Source organism: Coregonus clupeaformis, chromosome 18 (assembly GCF_020615455.1).
Source record: "Coregonus clupeaformis isolate EN_2021a chromosome 18, ASM2061545v1, whole genome shotgun sequence".
NCBI lineage: Eukaryota > Metazoa > Chordata > Actinopteri > Salmoniformes > Salmonidae > Coregonus > Coregonus clupeaformis.
The window spans coordinates 9,961,944-9,976,482 of record NC_059209.1 but is presented as its reverse complement, the minus strand read 5'-3'; the positions used below and the strand labels follow the sequence as shown (position 1 = coordinate 9,976,482).

Here is a 14,539-nt window from a genome sequence, read left to right as displayed (position 1 = left end):
TAACAAAAACATTGGCTAACACCTGAAAATCACACTTTGCTACTGCAGTAAGAAAAACTGTCATTTGGTAATTTACAATCGACTGAAGAAACCGTGTTGTACAGTGCAATAAAATGAGCTCAGATGTGAGAACCAAGATCTGACACCAAACAAGTCAAACAAATGGGAATTAAATGTGTGTTTGGATGGATTTGCCACCTTCCCCGCTCATATCTGGATGTCAAACATGTATCGTGGGTGTGCTAAACACCCGCAAATCCCCAAGCTCTTTAAGAAGCACAGAATTGGGGGATAAAAAAAGAGGAAAAGGAGGAAAGGGGGGAAACAATGGTCCCCGGAGCAAATAAAGCTGTGACATCATTGTATGGGTAAGAGGACTATTATGCCACTGGGCTGTACACATCACCAGAGGAATGGATAATCACGGAACAATGGACGCCCTGAATGGGATCCCAAAGGAGAAAAACAAAGGAGAAAGGAGCCCAAAAGCATCCTGGGCCATGGAGAGGAAGACAAGCCTCAGACAGGGCTTTATTGTGCCATGTGACGGGAGGGAGTTTGAAGGGATTTCAGTTTGTCTGCCACCATTTTGGTTTAAGCTATCCGATGTATTGCTCGCCTAACATAAACCATCAAATAACAGGAAGAGGTTTTATTTCTAAGACTGCTTGTTAGTTCTGTGTGTTTGGGTCGGGAGGGACGGGGGAAGATGGAAACAGAGCTTTGTGCAACTTTCGGGGCTGTGCGTTTGAAACCTGTAGTGATCGTCTGTGGCAGAGACATGTGAGGAGAGGAGCGTGGATGTTTTGAATAGGGATGATCACAGCACCTCTTCACAAGTCAAAATGTGATGTTTAATTGCATTCTTTATCTCTAGGTGATAATAAATGAGGTCACAGCCTTCACAGCCTTCATTCCAACAAAGAGCTTCCGCTCCTCAGTGGCTGAACCCAGAAAAAATATATTAGAATCAGAAGTCTTTCAAGTCAGACGCTTTGATGCAAAACAAGTAGGTTCGATGAAATATAATTAGTTAGCGCTCACTGGCTGGGAAAAGCATTACAAGGAAATGGAAACCAACAACAACTCTCATTAATAAGTCACAATTAAGTAATAGAACAATAAAATTAGGCATAATCTATTTATGGAATCTATACCAAGTAGGATAACAGAAAATGGTAGGCTGTGGAGGTAGGATGCAGGATTAGTAAAGTGGGCAGAGTTTTGAGGTGAAGACAAAACAGTTCCGAGGAGGAGACGACTACAGTGTTTTGACCGACAAGGACGGTCAAAACACTGAACCATTTCTAAAAGTCACCCAAATTCCATCGTAAATCAACTTAATACACATTCAATCTAATATACTGTACCTTAGACCATCAGATCAAAGACCAATAAAGGAATAACCAATCTATGACTACTGAAGGTTACATTACATTAGCACACTCACAGGTTTACAATAAATATTACAATTAGCTATGTCTACAAACACATACACTACCGGTCAAAAGTTTTAGAACACCTACTCATTCAAGGGTTTTTCTTTATTTTTTACTAATTTCTACATTGTAGAATAATAGTGAAGACATCAAAACTATGAAATATCACATATGGAATCATGTAGTAACCAAAAAAGTGTTCTTCAAATAGCCATGATGACAGCTTTGAACACTCTTGGCATTCTCTCAACCAGCTTCACCTGGAATGCTTTTCCAACAGTCTTGAAGGAGTTCCCACATATCCTGAGCATAGCAAGTGGTGCGCGAGCATATGTTGGGTGCTTTTCCTTCACTCTGACTCATCCCAAACATCTCAATTTGGTTGAGGTCGGGGGATTGTGGAGGCCAGGTCATCTGTTTCAGCACACCGTCACTCTCCTTCTTGGTAAAATAGCCCTTACACAGCCTGGAGGTGTGTTGGGTCATTGTCCTGTTGAAAAACAAATGATAGTCCCACTAAGCCCAAACCAGATGGGATGGTGTATCGCTGCAGAATTCTGTGGTAGCCATGCTGGTTAAGTGTGCCTTGAATTCTAAATAAATCACAGACAGTGTCACCAGCAAAGCACCCCCAAACCATAACACCTCCTCCTCCATGCTTTACGGTGGGAAATACACATGGAGGTCATCCATTCACGGCAGTTGGAACCAAAAATCTCAAATTTGGACTCCAGACCAAAGGACAAATTTCCACCGGTCTAATGTCCATTGCTCGTGTTTCTTGGCCCAAGCAAGTCTCTTCTTCTTATTGGTGTCCTTTAGTAGTGGTTTCTTTGCAGCAATTCGACCATGAAGGCCTGATTCACACAGTCTCCTCTGAACAGTTGATGTTGAGATGTGTCTGTTTCTTGAACTCTGTGAAGCATTTATTTGGGCTGCAATTTTTGAGGCTGGTAACCTTAATGAACTTATCCTCTGCAGCAGAGGTAACTCTGGGTCTTCCATTCTTGTGGCGGTCCTCATGAGAGCCAGTTTCATCATAGCGCTTGATGGTTTTTGCCACTGCACTTGAAGAAACTTTCAAAGTTCTTGACATTTTCCGTTTTGACTGACCTTCATGTCTTAAAGTAATGATGGACTGTCAATTCTCTTTACTTATTTCAGGTGTTCTTGCCATAATATGGACTTGGTCTTTTACCAAATAGGGCTATCTTCTGTATACCCCCTTACCTTGTCAAAACACAACTGATTGGCTCAAACACATTAAGAAGGAAAGAAATTCCACAAATTAACTTTTAAGAAGGCACACCTGTTAATTGAAATGCATTCCAGGTGATTACCTCATGATGCTGGTTGAGAGAATGCCAAGAGTGTGCAAAGCTGTCATCAAGGCAAAGGGTGGCTATTTGAAGAATCTCAAATATAAAATATATTAGGATTTGTTTAACAATTTCTTGGTTACTACATGATTCCATATGTGTTATTTAATAGTTTTGATGTAGTTACAATGTAGAAAATAGTAAAAAATAAAGAAAAACCCTTGAATGAGTAGGTGTTCTAAAACTTTTGACCGGTAGTGGTATGTATAATGAATGAACTAGTCCCCCAAGCTCGTCCTTTTAGAGCGGTGAGCCATTGAATGCTCTAATGCTGAGGGACAGAGAGATGACAGAGAGGCCACCAGACTGTTGAAGGATTTTACTTTCTCAGACTCCTCCAAGTAACATCTGAGAGACTGTTTGTATGTGTGTGTGTGTGTGTGTGTGTGTGTGTGTGTGTGTGTGTGTGTTAGAGATATGTCTCTCCAGCTCCTCCCTGGCTGGCTTGGATAGAGAGGAGACGTTTCGTTCTGTACACTGGAGGTCTGCCTGCTTCACCTCAGGGATTGGGCTGACAAAGCACGACACTGATCAGGTGGGAGTTCTCTAACTCTGCTGCTTGGCTTCCAAATAAATAATGTACAGCTGTCATCCACCACCACCTCTCCTCCTCCTGTTTCCTCTCTCTCTACTGGAGACACTACTGGAAGATTATGAGGGTATTATCAAGCCTTCTCCTTTCAATCAACAATATCGCTAAATTGGTTTCTGAGATAGTTCTTATTTTGTTATGACGTGCATGCAGAATAACTTCAGAATGTAATTGCATTTAATATTTGTATTTGTTAATGATATTGTGATACTGTGAAGCCAAAAAAGACATACAAGATCTACAACAGAGAGAAAAATTAAGCAACTCAACATAGAAGAAAAACAATGTGTGTGTATAGCCATACACTTGATCTCCAGCTTTAAATTTGAACCAGAAAACCATTCCTCTCTGTAGACAGGAGAGAGCCTGGGAAAGCCAGTATCTGTTGTGGGGCAACAGTGCCCCCTGTTGGGTGTTTGAGGAACCACCTCTCAACAGATTAGTGAACTGTGGGCTGGCTGTTATAACTCGTACACTTATCAATTGATGCAATTGAAATACGTCTCTCATGTTGCATTGTGTCAGAGAGACAGAATACTAAACAATGCATCATAAACAACAATCGTTAATCCTAGTGTTACCATAACAACCAAGGGAACCATTAGGTTAACATTTTCTGATGAAAAGCTGCAGATGCTGTCCATTTTGATGGACATGTATGGTCTGCTGATACTGTACACATACAGACTCCCATAGGACTAAAAGGAAAGCAGGCTCTTGAGGCCATCATTAATAAGCTCCCTGCTCTCTGGTTATAGGTCTACTTCAGTGTCAAGAGGGACAAATGCAGAATTAGCATCCATTTGGAAGCCTGGATGGATCCCCTGAGTAATGTTAAGTAAACAGCCCCTCTGTATTGAGCAGGTAACAAAGGACAGTATGTGTGTGTGTGTGTGTGTGTGTGTGTGTGTCTGTGTGTGTGTGTGTGTGTTCGACAGTGTCAAGTATTTACCTCAGAATCCTAATTTCTGCCCCCGAGCTCCAGCACTGCATGTGTATCCTTCAACGGCTTGAGTGGACGGGGCCATCTGAAGGTTTACCTGCCATCCGACATGCTCCAGCTATCAACCATACAGACATCACAATCAACAATTAAACAAATAAACAAACACTGAACAAGTGGATACAAACTATATGAATAACATCAGGTCATTCATTGTCATTTGCGTTGCCATCTTAAAGAAAACTTCAGAAACATTATTAAGAAACCATCTTGAGAAACAATTGTGATCAGTTGGATGGCACAGTGACAGCACATTAGAGCAGAGGCCTAAAAGGCCCTAAAAGTTGCTGATTTATAAATGGACCCTCCAATCTGCATTAACAGTGGAATATATTAAGTGTGCTGAGAGGAGGGAGAGCGCTAAGCGTTTTATGATGCAGAGTGGCATTATAAACCAGGAGTTATCTCTGTGTGGTCCCAGGTCGTCACAGCACCAGGTGTGATGATACCGGCCCCAGCCTCCCATGGGGGACAACGCTATGTACCATACGGCACCCTATTCCCTATAAAATAATGCACTACTTTTGACCAGGGCCCATAGGCATATAGGTGTCTTTTGGGACACCCCCAAAGACTGCTGTCGCTGAGGTTATCATGACAACATCACAGGCTGCTTTGAGTCTCTCTTCTATGGTTTTAAAGCGGCTATCAGCAGTTGAAACAATAACAAAGTGTTCCCCTCGCCACTGTTTCACTAAAGAGCTGAGGGACGGAGAAATTTAACAAATCTCAAAATCATAGATAGAGCTATGGACTGACAATCCATGATATAAAAATAATTGTTTTAACAATGTTTTGAGGCTATACAGTGTTTGTTTACATTACCGTTGTTTACAAAAATTGGAGTAAAACAAGCTTATATTTTTGGTTCTGATGGGGGTACCACAGTTGAACTAAGCTCATGAGGCATTTTTAAGTTATATTCTTCAAGAATCAATGGGTACATATGCATAATTTATAATTCACAAAATGGATGTAGCAACTGCATATTTCTCCTTTAACCTACACAGAGATTTTTCTCATCTTTTATGTTCAAATTATCAGTTTGGATCTGGCAGTTTCCTATGCATGCCAATGTTGATCGGGGCTCCAGCTCAACTCGACTGGTTTAATGTAACAAAAAAGTGCAAAAGTTGGCTGCTTTCATTGCATAGCCACCAGAAATGTATACCTCACGTACGTACGTACGTACGCAAGAATGCAATTAGGTACGCAAAATGGCCGTTCTGCATTCTTGCGTAGCAAAAATACACAAACGTGTGCAGTGACGCAATTTGCAAATCGACGCAACTATGCAGGATCGCCATTTTGCGTAGATAATTGCATTCATGCTTTTTGTATGTTTAGAAGTTATAAATTAGGCTTTATCTGCATTGCAGGAGCATAATTATTGCACAGCCTTTGCAAAAAATTTTGTAGGAGACTCAGGAAGTTTTCTGCACATTTTTGGGGGCGAAAATCCTCTGCCTGACCTTCTCCACGACATCAGGGCAGGCAGTGGTCCAGGCCTGGCAGAAGGCCGCCGCCTTCTCTGGGGTGAGATGGATGTTCTCAAACTGCTGCTTCAGGGAGGCTGGCTTCACATTATGATACACAGCCTGCAGAGGGGTAGAGAGAGGATCTGCAATAGGCCTCAAGGTACTTTTTTCTTGGCTGTAGCTAAATGCTAGCCTGGGTACCGCACCTTGTGGCAAGGAGTGGAATAATAGCTAAACAGACTGGTTCCTAGGCTAGCTCAATACATGTTAAGATGCAGATTCTGCATGCATGACAGCAGTCACTTGACAGAATTGTTCTGCAAAAAAACGTATTGTATTGTACTGAGCATTAAACTAAGCTTTACTTAGAACTACACTACCGGTCAAAAGTTTTAGAACACCTACTCATTCAAGGGTTTTTCTTTATTTTTACTATTTTCTACATTGTAGAATAATAGTGAAGACATCAAAACTATTAAATAACACATATGGAATCATGTAGTAACCAAAAAAGTGTTAAACAAATCAAAATATATTTTAGATTCTTCAAATAGCCACCCTTTGCCTTGATGACAGCTTTGCACACTCTTGGCATTCTCTCAACCAGGTTCACCTGGAATGCTTTTCCAACAGTCTTGAAGGAGTTCCCACATATGCTGGGCACTTGTTGGCTGCTTTTCCTTCTCTCTGCGGTCTGACTCATCCCAAACCATCTCAATTTGGTTGAGGTCGGGGGATTGTGGAGGCCAGCTCATCTGATGCAGCACTCCATCACTATCCTTCATGGTAAAATAGCCCTTACACAGCCTGGAGGTGTGTTGGGTCATTGTCCTGTTGAAAAATAAATGAAACTCCCACTAAGCCCAAACCAGATGGGATGGCATATCGCTGCAGAATGCTGTGGTAGCCATGCTGGTTAAGTGTGACTTGAATTCTAAATAAATCACAGACAGTGTCACCAGCAAAGCACCACCACACCATAACACCTCCTCCTCCATGCTTTACGGTGGAAAATACACATGCGAAAAATCTCCAATTTGGACTCCAGACCAAAGGACAAATTTCCACCAGTCTAATGTCCATTGCTCATGTTTCTTGGCCCAAGCAAGTCAAGACTGGGTCTTCCATTCCTGTGGCGGTCCTCATGAGAGCCAGTTTCATCATAGCGCTTGATGGTTTTTGCGACTGCACTTGAAGAAACTTTCAAAGTTCTGGAAATGTTCCGTATTGACTGACCTTCATGTCTTAAAGTAATGATGGACTGTCGTTTCTCTTTGCTTATTTCAGCTGTTCTTGCCATAATATGGACTTGGTCTTTTACCAAATAGGGCTATCTTCTGTATACCCCCCGCCCCCCGCCCCACCTTGTCACAACACAACCGATTGGCTCAAACGCATTAAGAAGGAAAGAAATTCCACAAATTAACTTTTAAGAAGGCACACCTGTTAATTGAAATGTATTCCAGGTGACTACCTCATGAAGCTGGTTGAGAGAATGCCAAGATACTTATTTTACATTGTGAAAACCATCATCACCAATAGCGCCATAAAACAGTTGCAGTGTGCATACTTTGGATACTTGTGCACAGTTTATACATAATTCCTTGAATTGCTCTGCATGTGACAACTATAAATTCTCCCTCAGCTTCAGACTGGGAAACAGTACACTGAACGCTTGAGTGGAAAGGTAGGTTAACTAAGCAACAATGAATTAAAGATTCTTTATTCCAGCTACAGTTGAGGCGGACATCGAGGCCCACCTACCTGTTCTAGAATGAAGGCAACAGTCTCCAGCACCAGACTGCTTGTCCAATGACAGAGCAGTCTGCAGTTTCTGTTCTTCCTCCTCACTGAACGTGTGCTCTTCCTGAAGGAAACAAGTAACTAGAACTTAAAGGCTTTGATTTCTGGATAAACAGATGGAAATGAGGTCTTAGAAAACATCTACCAGAAAAAGTATTTAAAGGCATCAGTACTGCATCAAAACACAATAATGTTGACGTAAAGATCCCTGCCAACTAATATCAACACTTATATTTTGGAGAAATTGTTTACCTTCTGTAAGTTTAAGAAATATTGCCTTGTACCCTCATAAGGGAGGATAATGAAAGTTCACAGAAGTAATAAGTAATGGTAGACCGACCAATTAGTTATGTTCAGCTGATAACTGTTTTCTTTCTCTTTCTTTTGTCTGGTGGTCAAACCCCTGGACAAGCCATCCCTCTCTACCTCCCTTTCTCACTCTCCAGTTAATGTCACCTCTCCCAGGTCTTACTTACAATTACCCATAAGCCCCCTCTCTTTCCATTTACTGCAACCAGCATCCTCACCCACTTAGCACCGACCCATACCGGACTTCCATGGACGTTGAAAAGTAGTTGAAATTTGGTCAGTCCACCCTGACCTTGATGTTAACGTCCACAGATGGACCGCACTGGACCAAATCGGAACCTATCATAGATGTACAGTATGTTTCACAAGTTTGGATAGTACAGTACAGTACCTTACATTACAGTGAGTAGAGCACAGTAGAGTGCAGTCCAATACAATACAGTAGTACAGTACAATACAGTACAGAAGAGTACAGTAAAGAAAAGTAGAGTATAGTACAGTAGAGTAGCGTACAGTATATTGTACTGTACTCTACTGAACTATAGTCTACTTTACTGTACTCTACTGCACTGAACTCTACCCTGCTGTATTGTACTGCATTGTACTCTGCTGTGCTGAGCTGTGATGTCCAAACTTGTGAAACATGAGGAGAATTACATTCATATCCATAATTATGCATTTCTGTGTAGTACAGATCAGGTACCCATGATGGCAGATATTTAACAGAGTTTTTGGAAAAATGTGGTCGCATAAAATCCTGAGGGAGATTTTACTGTAATTCCGTTACCAAAGTTTGAATCTGCACAGTTCTTCCACTAAATTCGTTTTAGTAAATTTTTCTGTGGAAATAGTAGTCATTGTGCATATAGTTGTATGGTTTGTTAAACTTTGAAATCAATGGTTTCTGTTTGGCATACATTTTAAAGTGAAAGAAACTGAGTCAAAGTGTAATTCCGTTACCATGGAACTGCCCACAACCCATATGAGGCTTATCATGCATGATCCAGTTTGTGTAGCCTGGGTGCCAGTCTAAAGCCCTATACGACATACGTGGTTTGAGGAGTTAGCGAGGTAACTTTGGTCAACTCTGAGTTCAACTCGGGATAACCGGCACCACGAAAGTGGCTCACCTTTTAGCCAGGTACATTTCTATGGTAACGAATCCTTCAGAACTAACCTGCTCCCGGCCGGGCTAACTCAGCGCTAACTCCATTTATCCTGAATGAAAGTGTGTGAGCCGCGAGTTGAGGACCAATGAAATCAGATTCCCTCCCTCTCGTAAAGATTGTGTCATCATTATTATTCAAATGTTTTTTTGTGTATTAAACATTTTTTATGTTAAAATACCTATCACATTACACATTTAGTAATGACAGAACACATTTTAAACTTCACGCACAGTAAAACTTGTATGACTTAATACAATTATTTTATCGATAGGAGTGGGGGGAAAAGGTGCTCGTGCATTGTTAAGCACACCAAAGAGGGCATTAACGATAAGTAATAAAATAAAGACTGCACTTCAACAAGCCTATTTCACACCATAGCCTGCTGAATTTGCAAGATATCTTTTCTTTCATTTCATTTCGACTCGTCCATGGATTGATGTTTCAGCATTGTCTCAATGAAGAGTTTGGCGTTCGACTAGCCACGTGTGACATGCACCCGCAGTTACAAGACTGCTAGCTCATTCATGGACAATAACTACCTTCAGTGTCTATTCATGTGGACACCCATTAAAATGTGTGGATTCGGCTATTTCATCCAGACCTGTTGCTGACAGGTTGTTACGGATACAGGTATCCTGTATGTGTATTTGTGTTTTTCCTCTCCTTCTGCCCTAATCACAGGTGTCCTTTGTGTTCCTGATTGGAGGTCGTTGGTGTGTCCCACCTGTCAGTCATCAGTTCATCTGCTGATTGCTGAGGTGGACCAATCAGTGGCCACTTCTTCTGATTGCACCACCTGTTTCTGGTTTTCATTACCCAATCACATCACACATCCCCTTGTTTTAAAAGCCAGTCAGTTGTGTTTTGTGACAGAGACTCTTTTGTTTGTGAGTATGGATACTGTGGTGTCTTGTTTTTGTGTACTCACGCATTTGCTGTTAACTCCATATGGTAACTATGATGTTTGTTTGTTCCTGGGAAAAGGGGATTTTTAGCAAGTCGCCCTTGGGCATACACTACCCGTAGGAAAACTTTGTCTAAAAACACTAGTTAGACCTGAGCGGACCACCCACTGTATTTTTGTATGGTTAGCAGTAAGCTTAGCGGTTCTTGAGGCAGGCAAGATCAGTTTAGGGTTTTTTGACATTATTGTTTTATTCCTTGGGTCCTGCTCAGCCCCTTTTCCCCAAACCTTTACTGTGTTTATAATTTTAAAAAATGTTTTTGACGGTATCTTTTTGGTTGTCGGTGTATTTTTGTTCTCACTGTTCCTGGTCAATATTCTAAATCGCATGAGTTATGTTACGGGTCTATTTTCCATCCACCCTAGACTTTTAAAGCCACAGGGTTCGTAACACAGGTGTATAAAATTGAGCACACAGCTATGCAATCTCCATAGACAAACATTGGCAGTAGATTGGCCTTACTGAAGAGCTCAGTGACTTTCAACGTGGCACCGTCATAGGATGCCACCTTTCCAACGAATCAGTTCGTCAAATTTCTGCCCTGCTAGAGCTGCCCCGGTCAACTGTAAGTGCTGTTATTGTGAAGTGGAAACGTTTAGGAGCAACAACAGCGAAGTAGTAAGACACACAAGCTCACAGAACGGCGCTGAAGAGCTTCAAAATCGTCTGTCTTCAGTTCCAAGCTGCCTCTGGCAGCAACGTCAGCACAAGAACTGTTTGTCGGGAGCTTCATGAAATGGGTTTCCATGGCCGAGCAGCCGCACACAAGCCTAAGATCACCATGCGCAATGCCAAGCGTCGGCTGAAGTGGTATAAAGCTCACCGCCATTGGACTCTGGAGCAGAGGAAACGCGTTCTCTGGAGTAATGAATCACGCTTCACCATCTGGCAGTCCGACGGACGACTATGGGTTTGGCGGATGCCAGGAAAACGCTACCTGTCCCAATGCATAGTGCCAACTGTAAAGTTTGGTGGAGGATAAATAATGGTCTGGGGCTGTTTTTCATGATTCGGGCTAGGCCCCTTAGTTCCAGTGAAAGAAAATCTTAACGCTACAGCATACAATGACATTCCAGACAATTCTATGCGTCCAACTTTGTGGCAACAGTTTGAAGACACTTTCCTGTTTCAGCATGACAATGCCCCCGTGCACAAAGCGAGGTCCATACAGAAATTGTTGGTCGAGATCGATGTGGAAGAACTTGACTGGCCTGCACAGAGCCCTGACCTCAACCCCATCGAACACCTTTCTGATGATTTGGAACGCGGACTGTGAGCCAGGCCTAATCGCCCAACATCAGTGCCCGACCTCACTTATGCTCTTGTGGCTGAAATGGAAGCAAGTCCCTGCATCAATGTTCCAACATCTAGAGGAAAGCCTTCCCAGAAGAGTGGAGGCTGTTATAGCAGCAAAGGCGGGAACAACTCCATATTAATGCCCATGATTTTGAAATGAGATGTTCGACGAGCAGGTGTCCACATACTTTTGGTCATGTAGTGTATCTTCTGGGCAAGGGAAGTTTTAAGCGTCCAAATGCTCATTCTGAACATTAACACGCATTGCTTGCGGTACGGTTTTGGAAACATAAGGAACGTATCTTCATATCAGCGAGAAATCATTTTCAAAAAACAAAAGTTTAAATTACTCCACACCTTGTTAGTGTTCCCACACAGCCATATCTCCATGTTATAGCACTTTACGGAAGATAGAGGATATCACCTGTGCTAATTAGCTGTCTATCGTGCTCAAACACCTGTGTGTAAGCGTAATTGGGGGGAGGGGAGTGTAGTTTGTTGGCTGGAGGCACACACAGACATATGGATCTGTGCAAACCTGCTACAGTAAGTTTATATATATTTTTTGAAATATTATGTCTAGCTAATATGAAAGATAAGTTACATATGTTTCAAAAACCATATCGCAAGCAATGGTTATTGACATTTCTAAACATTAAAACAGAGTCGGTATTGTAGTTCACATGGTCCCACCGGTAAGTGGTGCCTTGGGATAAGGCAGAATGCCTTGTTAATGCCTTCTAGAGTTAGCAGCAGGCGGACGAGGAACTCAGTCGAGGTCTCAACTTACTGTTGCGAGTTAAAATAGTACGATACACAAGGTGCAATTTCAAAATCTGGTTGTGCATCAGCAGATTTTCTCTTGGGCTATCAGTGACTGACATAACATGTCAGCATAATTTTTTTTTTGTTGGTATATTTGTCTAGAAGCCAGTATATGGGGGCCCCCTGGTCGAATTACCGGCCAGGGGGCCCCCATACATTTGTGTTAGTCAGTTCCACTCAGATATCATATTAAAAACTGCTAACATTTCTCTCCACCCTCCAGCAAAATGTGTAGAATTGCAGGAAATTAGCTGTAAAACAGAAAATGTTCCTCTGCCCCATGGCAAAAACAGTAGAATTGGATGAAAATAGCTAAATCTTCTCTCTGCCCCCTTGGCAAAATGTGTAGACTTGCAGCAAACTTGCTTCAAAACTGCAAAATGTTCTCTACTCCCCATCCCAAAATGGGGGCTGGGGGAATGGATGTGGGTACGCAGACCCCCAAGCAACTGCAGCCCCTCATGGGGCGGCAGGTAGCTTAGTGGTTAAGAGCGTTGTGCCAGTAACCGAAAGGTCGCTGGTTCTAATCCCCGAGCCGACTAGGTGAAAAATCTGTCGATGTGCCCTTGAGCAAGGCACTTAACCCTAATTGCTCCTGTAAGTCGCTCTGGATATGTCACGGTTTCGGCCGAGGCTGCTCCTCCTCCTTGCTCGGGCAGGCTTCAGCGGTCGTCGTCCCCGGAGTACTAGCTGCCACCGTTGTATGTTTCATGTTCGTTTGGTTTTGTCTTGATGTTGTACACCTGTTTCCAGTTAGTGTTCATTAGTGTCCTATTTAGTTCTCGTTGTGTGTGTCAGGTGTTGTGTGTGATTGCGCTTCTGTTTGGTGTTCTGTGCTACGTGTTTCCCTCCGTTGTTTTGGAGAGGGTTTTTCGCACATGTTAGTGCGCCTTTTGTTTGACGCCTGTGTGCGCCTTTATTTCGCCTCCGGGCTTGTTGAGCTCGTGTACTACGTGAATATTTCACTAAAGTCTTTTGGACTTAGTTTCTGCGTCCTGCGCTTGATTCCTGCACCACACCCACCTTCAGCACCCTTGACAGGATAAGAGCGTCTGCTAAATGACTAAAATGTAATGATCAGTTCAGATTTTGAGGCCCCACCCCCACCAAAATTGCCCATCCCTAGGCTAGAGTTTGTGACCAACCAGTATTTAGAAACATGTTACGGCAATTCTACACCACATTACTTGTTCTGTGGAGACAGCTACCTTCAGGTGAAGTTTCTGCAGAATTCGTGAAAGTCGTCTGGATAATTTATTTAGGTCAATTGTGTTGATGGAAGTGACCGCTTCTTTTATTCTATGGATTGAATAAATTAAAATGTCAGCTTGTGCACACTACACTAGCTAACAGAGATGAATGAAACTGCTGTCTGAACAGATGAACATGACTATATTTCTCATGTAAATATTGCTATAGACCCTCGTGCAATTTTGTAAAGATTCACTAGCAAGATTACTTTTTTGGCACTTCTCTTTAGCTACAGTATGTATCTCTTAGCCAGCTGGGCTAACATGGCTAGCTAAAAGTTTCAGATCAAACATCAAGCAGTCATGTTACCATGTACAATAAGTGTAAACTAGCTGCCTACCTTTGTTTCTTTGATGATGGCAGCCATCACTGTCTTCTGTATGTTTAACAAATGTATTATTCGTTTCAAAGCTGAAATCTTTCACTGCAACACACAGCCAACTTCCTCTTTTCTCTTCTTGTTGTGAATCGGTCCGTGCTATCCGGAATCCTTGGGACGTCCCTACCCCATTGAAATTCAAATTAAAAATGGTTAAAGGGGAAGAAAAGCAACGAGAAGTATTCCATCCACTAATACTGAACATGTGCATTTAACGTAGAAACATCTCTGTTTTACATTTTCCTTTAAGGTAAGGGTTAAAGTTTAAATAAGGTCTATGGTTAGGGTAAGAGTTCGATTTAGGGTAGGGACGTCCCAAGCATCTCGGATAGCAATGACCGTCAGGTTTGACAGGTCAAACTAACATTTATATCACAATGACCATTTAAAACCCGGCCAAAAGGCCTGAAAACTAGCCCACATTTTTTTTTTCACAGCAAGAGGAGTTGCCATATTTATACAATAAACCCTTTTTCCATAACGGTATCGAGCCAATTCAGAAGGAATATCAAATTGTATTTGTCACATGCGCCGAATACAACAGGTGTAGACGATTAGTTACCGGAGTGTAACTCCAGTTCTATGAGTGGAGCGGAGCCCCATAGGGGAGCTCTGCTCCTATTGGTTTACCCACTGCCCTAAGGCAGCATC

At 42.3% G+C, this 14,539-nt stretch overlaps 1 pseudogene; it reads right to left on the bottom strand.

The window, feature by feature from the left end:
- The window catches only part of LOC121587254, an 87,149-nt pseudogene extending 73,273 nt beyond the window's left edge, over positions 1-13,876 (bottom strand).
- Positions 13,877-14,539: the final 663 nt, after the last annotated feature.